Below are 12,867 nucleotides of genomic sequence, written 5' to 3'. Positions count from 1 at the left end.
ACTTCCCCCAAAACGTATAAGCATAACATTTTTACCTTTTAGAGGGGGAATAGGGTCACGTCTGGAAGTGATTACTGTGGTGGTAATCAGGGATCACTCCTGGAAGGGCTCAGGGGACATTATGTGGTGATGGGAATTGAACCCAGGTGAGCCAAATGCAAAGCAATTGCCCATTGGCTGAACTATCACTCCAGCTTAGTTTTAGATTTTTTGTTTTTGTTTTTGTTTTTGGACCACACCTGGTGACGCTCAGGGGTTACTCCTGCTCAGAAATCACTCCTGGTTCGGGGACCATATGGGATGTGGAGGATCGAACCCAGGTCTGTCCTGGGTTGGCGTGTGCAAGGCAAACGTTGTACTGTCGCTCCAGTCCCTGGTTTTAAATTTTTTAATAAACATAATGCAGTATGCTTTTTTAGTCTGCATGCCCTAGAATGCTGTGAGGTGCTTTTTCTTATTTAAGAATCGGGAGTGGGGACGGAGAGATAGCATGGAGGTAAGGCGTTTGCCTTTCATGCAGGAGGTCATCGGTTCGAATCCCGGCGCCCCATATGGTCCCCCGTGCCTGCCAGGAGCAATTTCTGAGCCTGGAGCCAGGAATAACCCCTGAGCACTGCCGGGTGTGACCCAAAAACCACAAAAAAAAAAAAAAAAAAAAAAGAATCGGGAGTGGGATTGCTAGGCTCTAAAACGTGGATATAAAAATAAATAAATAAATAAATAAATAAATAAATAAAACATAGATATGGGTCATATTCTGATGTGTCAGCACACAATCCCTGTGACGAACAGAGCATTGTTGTAGTCTCTCTGCATCATGACATGCATCATATTCTTCACCATTTTGCTGGGTCTGAAATGACATTTCAGTGTGATTTCATTTTGTGTTTCTATGAGTAATAGCAGGATTAACATCTTTACAGGACTCTTTTGTTCTTATTTAAGTAAATTAATTAAGCTTTTCCTCGTTTTCCCTATTACATTGTGTGTCTTGGTCTTTTCAATGTGCAGAATGTCTTTATTTGTATTTGTATTTATTTGTTTGTTTACTATTTGGGGGCCACACCCTGTAGTGCTCAGGGGTTACTGCTGGCTCTGCACTCAGAAATTATTTCTGGTGCTCGCTTCGGCAGCACATATACTAAAATTGGAACGATACAGAGAAGATTAGCATGGCCCCTGCGCAAGGATGACATGCAAATTCGTGAAGCGTTCCATATTTAAAAAAAAAAAGAAAAGAAATTACTTCTGGCAGGTTCGGGGGACCATGTAAGATGCTGAGAATCAAACTCAAGTTGCTTCCTGCTTGCAAGGCAAAGGCCCTACCTGCTGTGCTATTACTCCAGCCTCTTATTTATTTATTTACTTATTTATTTACTTATGTACTTTACTTTTGGGACCACACCTGGTTATGCTCAGGGATTTCTCCTGGCTCTGCAAGCAGGAAGTACTCCTAGCAGTGCTCAAGGGATCATAGAAGATACTGGGCAAGTACCTTTCCCTTTCTCTATAACCCCATCTCCAAAATTTAACAGTTTCTTGTATGTTTTTTTGTTTTATTTTTCCTGTTTCTGGGCCACATCTGTTGGTGCTCAGAGCTTACTCCTGTCCTTGGGCTCAGTGATCACTGCTGGCAGAGTTTGGGGGATCATAAGGGGTGCCAGGTATGGAAGCCACATTGGCCACATTCAAGGCAAATGCCCTACCCACTGTACTGTCACTTTAGCCTTTTTTGGACATTTTTTGATGAACAGAAATTATACTCCTTTGGACAAAGGTATCAAAGTTCTTTTTAGTGACTATATTTCTATATTTTTTAGAATTTCTCTTTCTAAAAGCAAATATCTTCCATAGAGGCAGGCAAGGGGGAATGAAGGGGAGAGAGTGGGAGGGAAATTAAGAACACTGGTAGTGAGAAATGTTCACTGGTGAAGGGATAGGTGTTTGACTGAAAACTCATCATGAACAACTTTATTACTGTACCTTACAGTGATTCAAATAAAATTATTTAAAAATTTCTTTCTCAGGGCCAGATCAATAGCATAGTAAGTAGGGCATTTGCTACAAATGTAGCTGGCCTAGATTCGATCCCTGGCATCCCATATGGTCGCCTGATACTACCAGCAGGAATTTCTAAGCATAGAGCCAGTAGTAACCCCTGAGAGCTGCCGGGTGTGGCCCCCAAAACCAGAAGAACAACAAAAAAAATTTCTCTCTCTGGTCAGGGGGTGTGGCCCAGTGACAAAGCACTTATCTCGAAGGCCTGATGCTCTGCGTGTCAGCGCCAATACTACACACACTAATAAAAGGGTAGGAGATTGGGTCTGAAACAGTAAGGAAATAAAGTACTGGAATTGCATGTGGCCAAATTCCACCAGCCCACCAATCCAAGTACTATATGTGTTCTCTAAGCACCACAAGGGGTCACTTCTGAGCGCAGAGCCAGGAGTATCCCCTAAGCATATCCTGTGTGGCACAAACACCATCACTAAAGAGGGATAAGGGGTATGGGTCAATAGTGGAGCGCTTGCCTGGCATGTATGAGGCTCTGGGTTTGTACAATAAAACAATTTTTTTGGTTTATGGATCACACCGTGGTTGGGCTCTGGGATTACTCCTGACTGCACTCAGAAATCGCTCCTGGCAGGTTCAGGGGACCATATGGGATGCCGGGATTTGAACCAATGTCTGTCCTAGATCAGCTGTTTGCAAGGCAAATGCTCTACTACTGTGCTATCTCTCCGACCCAATAAAAAAATTTATCTGTCTTCTTTGTTTTGTTTTTGTTTTGGGGTCACATCTGGCAGTGCTCAGGGGTTACTCCTGGCTCTGCATTCAAGATTTACTCCTGGGACCAGAGCAATAGTATAGCAGTAGGGCATTTGCCTTGCACACGGCCAACCCGAATGGACCCGGGCTGGCCTCCACCTCTGGCATCCCATTCGGTCCCCCGAGCCTGCCAGGAGTGATTTCTGAGCACAGAGCTAGGAGTAACTCCTGAGTGTTGCCAGGTGTGGCCCAAAAACCAAATAATAATAGTAATAATAATAATAATAATAATAATAATAATAATAATAATAATAATATACTTCTGGTGGGCACGATATGTGGTGCTGAGGATTAAACCCAGGTCAGCCATTTGAAGTCAAAACGCCCTACTCCTTGTCTTACTCCAGCCAAATTTGTCTTTGCAGCTGGGAATGAGGCTCTTTAGTTGAGTCTCCCTGGGTTCCATCCCCCATACCGTCCGTCCTAACTCTGCTATGTGTGATTGCCACAATTATTTTTTAAACGAAGGAAACCTGTCTCCACCTGAGATCACAAAGACATTTCATATTTTCTTTTTCTTTTCTTTCCTTTTTTTTTTTTTGCCACACCCAGCAGTGCTCTGGGCTAACTCCTTGCTCTGTTCTCAGGGATCACTCCTGGCAGGTTTAGGGGACCATATGGGATCCTGGGGCTCAAACCTGGCTCAACAGCATCAAAGGCAAGTGCCTTACCCACCATATTATCACTCCAGCCCCTATATTTTCTTCTAAATAGTTTATTACCAGTTTTGAGGTGTATTCACACATCACCATGTATAATTTTATTTTTGGTATGTTTTGCTATTGGGGGGCCACATCCAGCTGTGCTCAGGGCTTACTCCTGGCTCTGTGGTCAGAGATCATTTCTGGCAGAGCTCAGAGGTCCCTATGTGCTGCTTGGGAACAAACCCAGATGGATCACATCCAAGGCAATTTCCTTAACTGTCCCAGGCATAACTTTACTTATTTATTTATTTATTTATTTATTTATTTATTTATTTATTTTTGGTTTATGGGTCACACTCGGCTGTGCTCGGGGGTTACTCTTGGCTCTACGCTCACTCAGAAATCACTCCTGGCAGGCTCAGGGGACCATATGAGATGCCAGGATTTGAACCACCGTCCTTCTGCATGCAAGGCAAATGCCCTACCTCCAAGCTATCTCTCTGGCCTCCCAGGTGTAACTTTAGATGTACTACAGGACAATTTGTTGTGCATTCCTCTCTTGAGATACTGAGCCCCCAAAGAGAGTTGTTCACACACTGCTCACATCACACAGTGAGAAGATCTATTCCAAACACACAAGACACGATTGTAAGCATTGTCACCACGCCAGCTCATTCCTTGGATCTCTGAAGAGGTGAGTAAGAGGGTCTGGTATGGGTGAGGCAGAGAGGAAAGGTCAAAGAGGCAGCAGGAGCTGAAAGGGAAAGTGTGCCTTTGCCTCCAGTGGAGGCTGGGCTGAGCGTGAGGTGTAAGGTGCAGGGCGTGGTGGTGACATGAGAACAGGAGTGGCAGGGCGGGGTGGTGAGGTCAGGCCTAAGGATGATGGGAGGGTGATGGAGGAAGTGGTCATGTGGAGGAAATAAACAGTGCAGAAACCTGTCTGAGAGGCTGTCCTAGTCCCTGCTGGCTGGCCATGGCTTTTTAAAAGAAAGTCCTGCTCACAGCAGTGCTGAGCCACTCCACAGATCCCAAAAGTGGTGATTGCTCTCCCCATTTCACAGAGAAGGAAACCCAAGGGGACGATCCAAGAACTCTCAGCTAGGAGGTGGGAAAAAATCCAAAAAGTGCTTTGAGGCTGCCTGGTGTACCCCCACCCGTCATTCTAGCTACCTACTACCTCTCTGTGGTTCTTTTGGTTCCTCCAATGTGGCAGAGTGAGTGATGGGGAAGGGAACCACACCTAAAGTCATTGTGTGCTTTTGCCAGATGGGAAATGCAGTGGTCCAATGGGAAAGTTGACAGACGGTACTAGTCCTGCTTAGGACCTGTGCTTTCCTGCTGAAATCTTCCAGAGCCTCAGCAGGCCCCCAGATCCTGCCAATATATTTTGTTTGATTTTGGGTCACAACCAGAGGTGCTCAGGGCCAATTTCTGACCTGTGTTCAAGGATCATTTCTGGAGTGCTCAAGGGATCCTATCAGGTACTAGGGATCAAAATCACTGGGGAGTCAGCTCTCCAGCCCAGCTCCTACCTATATTGACCAAAAGAGACTATTAAAAAGGCAAGGTACATTTATCTGTGACCAAAGAACTGCAATTTGGGAAACACAGGCTCCTAACATTTAAGAGATGCCCCAAGGGGGAAAATGTCAAGGGAGTTTATGGAAGGAAAGAGGAAGATTTGTAATTGATGAGATGAGATCTCAGATTTGATTCAACAGACAGAACACATATCTTGAGTGCTTAAGAACTTGGGTCCAAATTCTGGCACTGTCACCTCTGCCCAACATGCCCAAGAATGTCCCTGGTGACCCCAAGAGTCCCAATTGGGTGTGGTCCTTACAACTAGTAATAACGAAGAAGTGGCTAGAGCTAACAACGTTCAACTAATCTGGGTCTCACATACTTGGTAACAGATTAGTTGGAAAGGGAGAGAAGAAAATTGACTGATTTTACCCAGGGACTGACTTCCTTCCTTCCTTCCTTCCTTCCTTCCTTCCTTCCTTCCTTCCTTCCTTCCTTCCTTCCTTCCTTCCTTCCTTCCTTCCTTCCTTCCTTCCTTCCTTCCTTCCTTCCTTCCTTCCTTCCTTCCTTCCTTCCTTCCTTCCTTGACTTCTTTTCTTGACTTCCTTCCTTCCTTGACTTCTTTTCTTGACTTCCTTCCTTCCGGCCACACCTGATGGTGCTCAGAGGTTACTCCTGGCTCTGCACTCAGGAATCACTATTGAGTGATTCTCAAGGGACCATATAGTATGTCAGGATTCATATCCAGGCCGGCTGTGTGCAAGGCAAGTGCCATCCTGCTGTGATATCGCTCCAGCCCTCCTCTGTTCTTCCAAACAATTGTTTGCTTGGTGGTTTAGAACACAGTTGTTCCTGGGACCTAGGTTAAAGTTCTGTAGCCTGGTTCAAATGAGACATACCATGTGACTTCTTTGGAAAAGATCCCAGGTTTTGTTGATATGATGTCACATATGTCAATTTCTCACACTAATGGTTGGGGAGAGACTGAGAACTGTGGATTCCCCCCAGGATGTAGGGACATGAACAGAGCAATGAGGGAGGGGTGGTCCCTATGTAGCTGCCCAAGAGGATGGATCAAGACAGAGAAATGAGAGAAATGATCAGAGACATCTCTCTCTGTCACTGTCTCTCTGCCTGTCTGTCTCTCTCTCCCCTCACTGCAATATTAGCAAGTCAGAGGCTGTGTACCCTTTTTCAGCAATACTGTTGTGGCAAGTTTCTCATGTGTTCAAGTCAGAGCCTGCTGGCTGGATTCCTATAGCAAAGGTCCAGCATAGCCATTGTCCTCCCTGTCCCAAACATTCACCATCTTTGGTTTTGCTCTTGACCTTGATTGGGTACACCAGGATGAACAAGGGGAAAGGAAAATAAACCAGAAGGCTTGAAGAGCATAAAGGGAACTCTGCAGGTGGACTGGGGAGGAAGGCTGAGGAGGAGGGATGCGGACTGAGGGAGAGGATTGGGGGAAAGATCCCAAACTGAAAGCTGGCTGCTTCTGATGTAATCCCTAAAGAACTCACTCGGGAAAGAATGGTGAAACACATGAGCAATGCAGTGCCTGAGTACAGAGTAATGATGATTAAGGCTTGTTGGGAAAGGACTGGTGACCAGCTCTGAAAGTATTTGAACGCTCTCAGCAGGGGGAGAGTGGTTTGGGTGGGGGGAATTAGACTGATATATGGATATGCCAAGCCCCTCATGCCTGTCCCTTGAGATCATCACAATTGACTTTCTTGTCTCACTTTAGTTCATGCTCTTTTGCTTTTGAGAGACACAGCAGCTTGAGAAGACCAGGGGGAGATAGGGGGAGAGCTTCTAGGGCTGAGCTTATACCTAGTATTCAGGAGCCCCAGGTTTGATCTCCAGTACACACCACATGTTCCCCCAGTACCAAAGAAGGGTACTAACCCAAGCACTGAAATGGGAGAAGCTCCTGATAATAACTAGGTGCAGCCATCTTCAAAAGTAAGTTGAGGAGGAACATCCCTGTTTGGTTGCAGTTGGGCAGTCTCTAGAGGGTTGCCTATAAAATGGGCCACAAGAGATGTAAGATCTATCCCATGAGGACCATTGAGATGGCTCAATGGGCTGGTATATGCATGAGCCCTGGGTTTAATCCCTGGCACTGCATGGTCCCCTGTATACTGCTGGCAGTGAGAGTAGCCCAAACTACCATCCAACATGGCTCCCAAACCTTGACAAAAGATAGTCACATGAGATCCTGCTGGAAGCCTGATGTGGTCTAGGATAATCTCACAATAAAGGTAGGAGGCTGGAAGCAGGGACCCCACGAGTTTGTCCCCATGGTACCCACAGAGCCTGAAGCAGCCCCTGGTTCCCCTGGCTCACCAGAGATGCTGATGCACAGCTGCAGAGGGAAGGAGCGAGGACATTACGTCACCTTCTTCTGGTAAACATGCAGGCTCCACGCCCCACTCGATGAGTTCCCATCCTCAGTGCTGCAATCTGGCCACTTCCCTGCCACATTTGTAGCACCAGCACCACAGATGACCCACTGCCACTGGTGCTTCCCTGAGGCTGGTGGAATCCCCAGAGCTATGCTCATACCAGAAACACTGCTTCCCAGGATCAAATGCCTGACCATCAGCATGATCGCTGGAACTGGGAGTACTTTTTGTTTGTTTGTTGTTTGTTTGGTTTTTTGGTCAATACCTCTTGCATTACATAATTAAGGATGGGGCTGGATGGCGGTGGATGGCGATGGATTTCTTTTTGCCACCCCAGGCCACATGGCTTTGCAACCCCATTTAGCCAGCGGGTTCCAGGCCCAGGTAATCGGTGTAATCACTCACTCACAGGCAGGCGTCAGAAAGCAACAACTTTATTCATGCCCTATCCACCACATGTGTGTGGCCTACTCATAACCTTTCAAGCATTCAGCCATTCTTGGCTAGCCCTGCGTCTTAACTCACTTCAGCCATCTTCAGGGCCAAAGGAAACGGCCAAAAGGGCCGAATTCCCTTGGTCCCAGCCTTATCTAACTTTTCCAAGACCCCTCCCAGGAATGGGAGGGTCTTGCAGGTAAGGTTACACCTACTATCTGGTTTCCAAGACCCCTCCCAGAAATGGGTGGGTCTTAGGTATCTACACCAACAAATACCCAGATGTTATTCCTGACTTTTCACTCAGGAGTCTCACCTAGTGGGCTCAGGGGACCATATGGGATACTGGGGATCGAACCTGGGTTGGATGCATTCAAGACAAACACCCTGCCTGCTGTATGATCATTCTAGTCCAGAACTGGGGATAAGGTGGAAACAGGATGTCCAGGAGCTGAAGCAATAGCACAATAGGTAGGTGACTGACCTTGCACACAATTAGATCTCAGGCATTCCATATGGACCCCTAAGCTTGCCAGGAGTGATTCCTGAGTGCAAAACCAAGACTAACCCCTGAGCACTGCCATGTGCAGTCCAAAAACCAAAAAAAGAAAAAATTATATATTAGATGTCCCAAAGGAGGGTCCCCTATGTAGCAGTAAGGCCTACCTCCTACTACTCTGAAGCTCACCCTTCTCCTTTCTCCTGCACTTGCCCTTCTGGCTGCCTTCAGCCCCAACAGTCACTGATCCCCCCAAAGGAAATTGTGCTTATAACCTCTGTGGGTCAAATTTAAGGACCATAGGTCACACATGAAATAGCCAACTTGACTGAGTACTTATTCTGGGTTCAGCTTTATGCTGAATGAGAAAAGCATATTTATTTCCTTTCCTCCAAAGAGGCCTGCAAGATTGTCCCAGACCTTTAGGGCTTTCTCCATCTGGTGAACTCATCCCTCTTTACCCTGCTCCTCCAGTACCTGCTCTCGGGAGCCTCTGGGTGAAGCATCAGGTGGATGCCTCAAAGGGCAGGAACACCTGCTTGCTGCCTGCTGTGCATGCAGCAGGTCTGGGTTCCATCCCCTGGTACCTCCACCATAAAAAAATTGGGGGGGAGGGGGGAGTTCGGAGTGGTGGCGCAATCAGAAAGACATCTGTCTTGTGTGCACTAGATTAGGATGGACCGAGGTTCAATCCCCTGGCATCCCATATGGTCCCCCAAGCCAGGAGCAATTTCTGAGCACATAGCCAGGAGTAACCCCAGAGGTCACTGGGTGTGGCTGGAAGAAAACAAAAAAATTTTTTTGTTGTTTTTGGGTCACATCCAGCAGTGCTCAGGGGTTACTCCTGGCTATGCGCTCAGAAATTGCTCCTGGCAGGCATGGGGGATCATATGGGATGCTGGGATCCTAACCATCATCTGTCTTGGATCAGCTGCATGCAAGGCAAACGCCCTACCATTGTGCTATCTCTCCGGCCCCTAAAAATAATTTTTTTTAAATAGTGGAGCCAGAGCTAGTGAGTAGGATGTTTACCTATCACATGGATGCCAAAGTTCAATCCCCAGAAATCCACATGCCCCCTGAACCCGATAACGAGTGATCCCTGAGCAGAGACTGGAATAAGCCCTGAAGACCACTTTTGTTTTTTGCTTCAAAAACAAAAAACAAAAAAACAAAAACAGCCTCCCATGTGCCCCCTGAAGCATTGTTTGAGTTCAGGTATTTTTCTCCCCATTGAGCTGAGGTCCACCAGACTGGACTACTGTGCCCACCCTGAACTCTAAGCCCAGGTCCTCAATACCCCTGAGTGTCCTCAGGTGTGGCCCCTTCCCACAAACTAGACAAAATGTAAGATGATAGCAAGCAACCAACTCCAAACAAAGGTTTTTCCCCCAACTTCCTCCTCCCCTAAATCTCTTCTTTTGGTATGCAAGAAAAAGCCCTCCAAGGTCACTCGTCCTTCCTTCTCCTGGTATTGGAGATTAATTTAAATAAAGAGGGTTCTGGCTTCTGACTGAGGCAGAGAGAGCACGAGGTAAAGGCTGCAAATGCCATGACCATCCTTTCCTGATTGGCTTGATATGATTTCTTCGCAGCTACCCTGGTTCTTCAGACCCATCTCCTAAGGGGTTAGAAATACAGCATGAGGGGCCAGAGAGATAGCAAGAAGGTAGGGCATTTGCCTTGCATGCAGAAGGTTGGTGGTTCGAATCCCGGCATCTCGTATGGTCCCCCGAGCCTGCCAGGAGCGATTTTTGGGTGTAGAGCCAGGAGGTACCCCTGAGCACCGCCGGATGTGACCCAAAAACCAAAATAAAAATAAGAAAAAAGAAAGAAACACAGCATGTGGTGTGAGATCACAACTTGTGGATTTTTATATTACTGCAAAGGAATCAGTGACTTAGGAGTTCCAGCAAGGAAAGTTTCCCTCTCTTCCTTTGTTTGTGGAATTCACGGTCACTCCAGCAAGAAACCACTAGACTAAGGCCAAGGGGGTGGCTCAAAGGGCCACAGAGCACAGGCTTCATGCTGGGCTCCACCTTAGCACTGCACAGTCTCCCGGTTACCAATGGAGTGACCCCTGAACACCGAGCCAGGAGTAGTCCATGAGCACCTCTAAATATGGCCCTTTCCCCCGAAAATGAAACCATTGGAATGGGAAGGGAAGGATGGAAAGATAAAGAGAGGAAGGAAGAGAACAAGAGAAGGTGCTGCAACTAAGTTTTCCTGAGTGCCTGGCATCTTCATGAACTTCCTGTCATAATCCAGTGAGTTAAATATTATAACACTTTACTATTTTTTTAGTGTTTTTCTTTTTGTTGTTGTTTTCTGTGTTGGGGCCACACCCGGTGATGCTCTGGGGTTGGGATAGGACCCACAAAAGACTCCAGGAACCCACAACTTCTCCATCATGCTGAACTGAGTGAAATTTCCCAGTAACTCCCACCTCTGCCTGACTAACACTCTGAAGTTGGTAATGCAACGTCCTATTGCTCCTGGCTTGGGAACTGCAGTTCGTCCTAGGTTAGCGCATGTAAGGCAAAAGCCCTACCTCTTGGGCCATGACTCCGGCCCCTAACATCTTACTTTTATTCTTGGAGGGGGATGTTCAAAGACTATTCCTGGCTCTATGCTCAAGGGTCATTCTGTCAGGGCTCACTCCTGGTGGTTGAACTGGGTCAGCTGCATGCCAGAGCACCAAAGCAGTGCCTACACCCCTTTACTGTATCTCTGATTATGACCTTTTCAGAGAAGAAAAGTGAAGGCAGAGGGGGCTGGAATGAAAGGACAGTGGGGTAGCACTTTGCTGTTGACCCAGCTTCAATACCCAATACCCCATATCAACCCTGCCAGAAGTGACCCCTCAGCACAGCACCTGAGAAAGGCCTGAGCATAGGCAGGTATGACCCCCCTCAAAAAAAAAAAAAGAAAAATGAAGGCCCAAGGAAGTACACTGGCCTGCCTAAAATCACACAGCAAGCAGAGCTGATATTTGATCCCCCCTGCCCAATTCTCTCATTACTTGGAGATAGTTGGAGTGTTCCAATGTGTGGGACTCTTCCTGCCTCCCCACTATCCCCTGTGACAGTTCCCCAGGACAGACACCTGCTGGCTGGTGTCCCCGCTTAGCTCTTCCCAGCACTGTTTAAAGAAATTATACTTTCTCTTGAGACAGCTCAACTCTAATATCGATCCTGAATACTTCTGTCTCTGTCCTTGGACCCTGAGAGTTCAGGGAACTTGAACCCCACAGAGTTGGGCAACACCCACAAAAGACTCCAGGAACCCACAACTTCTCCATAATGCTGAACTGAGTGAAATTTCCCAGTAACTCCCACCTCTGCCTGACTAACACTCTTAAGTTGGTAATGCAACGTCCTATTTTTAAGGAACCCAGTCATTTGGTTCTGGCACTTTATTTGTTTTATTTTAATGACCTTCTGAATCATTCATTTTTTCTACTTATAAACTGATTCACGCCTGCCCACTTCCTTGTATAGAAATCCAACCTCTGCAAGAGGGTACACAGGCGAATACCTTCTCCTTCTCCTGGAAAATTCTTATCCATCATCCCCTCTCCAGGAAGAGGTGCCCCCTTTAGCATTTCAGTGCCTCTCATCTGGTCTTTATTGTCTCCTCCCCATTATTCCCAGAAGTATAAAATTTGTCAGGGCAGGAGTGGTAAAAGGCTTGAGAGACTCGGCCTATGTGCCTAGCAGGTGTGGAGAGGCCTAGGTTTGACCCCCCCAAATACTACATGGTACCCAGAAATAGGGAAGGAAGGAAGGAAGAAGGAAGAAAGGAAGGGAAGAAGGAAGGAAGGGAAGGAAGGAGAAAGGGAGGGAGGAAAGGAAGGAAGGGGGAAGGAAGGGAGGGAGGGGAAAAGGAGGAAAAAAGGGAGGGAGGACAGAGGGAGGGAGGGACTGAGGAAGGGAGAAAGGAATGGAGAGAGAAAGGAAGGAAGGAAGGAAGGAAGGAAGGAAGGAAGGAAGGAAGGAAGGAAGGTAGGAAGAAAGGAAGGAAGGAAGGAAGGAAGGGAGAGAGGAAGGAAGGGAGAAAGGGAGAAAGGAAGGAAGGGAGAAAGGAAGGAAGGAAGGAAGGAAGGGAGAGAGGAAGGAAGGGAGAAAGGGAGAAAGGAAGGAAGGGAGAAAGGAAGGAAGGAAGGAAGGAAGGAAGGAAGGAAGGAAGCAAAAAAGAAAGAGGGAGTGAGGTAGGGATATTTAGGGCCTGAGGATGGTTTGGCAGGAGAGGATCTAGCCCAAGAAATTTTTTGTTTATGCCTCGCACTGCACTCAGAAATCACTCCTGGCAGGCTCAGGGGATCATATGGGATGCCAGGTATCAAACCTGAATCAGTTGCATGCAGGACAAACACCCTCCCCACTGTGCTATTGCTTTGGCCCCCAAGAAATTAAAAAATATATTAAAAATCAGGGGACCTGGGGCCGGAGAGATAGCATGGAGGTAAGGCGTTTGCCTCTCATGCAGAAGGTCGGTGGTTCAAATCCCGGCATCCCATATGGTCCCC

General features: G+C 47.0%; 1 non-coding gene across 1 annotated transcript; it reads left to right on the top strand.

The window, feature by feature from the left end:
* Positions 1-1,117: 1,117 nt before the first annotated feature.
* On the top strand, positions 1,118-1,224 carry LOC126012903 (U6 spliceosomal RNA). The gene has a single exon (XR_007497247.1). It is a non-coding gene; the product is annotated as a U6 spliceosomal RNA (small nuclear RNA).
* Positions 1,225-12,867: the final 11,643 nt, after the last annotated feature.

The sequence above is a fragment of the Suncus etruscus genome, chromosome 6, assembly GCF_024139225.1.
Source record: "Suncus etruscus isolate mSunEtr1 chromosome 6, mSunEtr1.pri.cur, whole genome shotgun sequence".
Lineage (NCBI taxonomy): Eukaryota > Metazoa > Chordata > Mammalia > Eulipotyphla > Soricidae > Suncus > Suncus etruscus.
The sequence above is the reverse complement of the archived record's forward strand: the minus strand, read 5'-3'. Positions and strand labels throughout refer to the sequence as shown.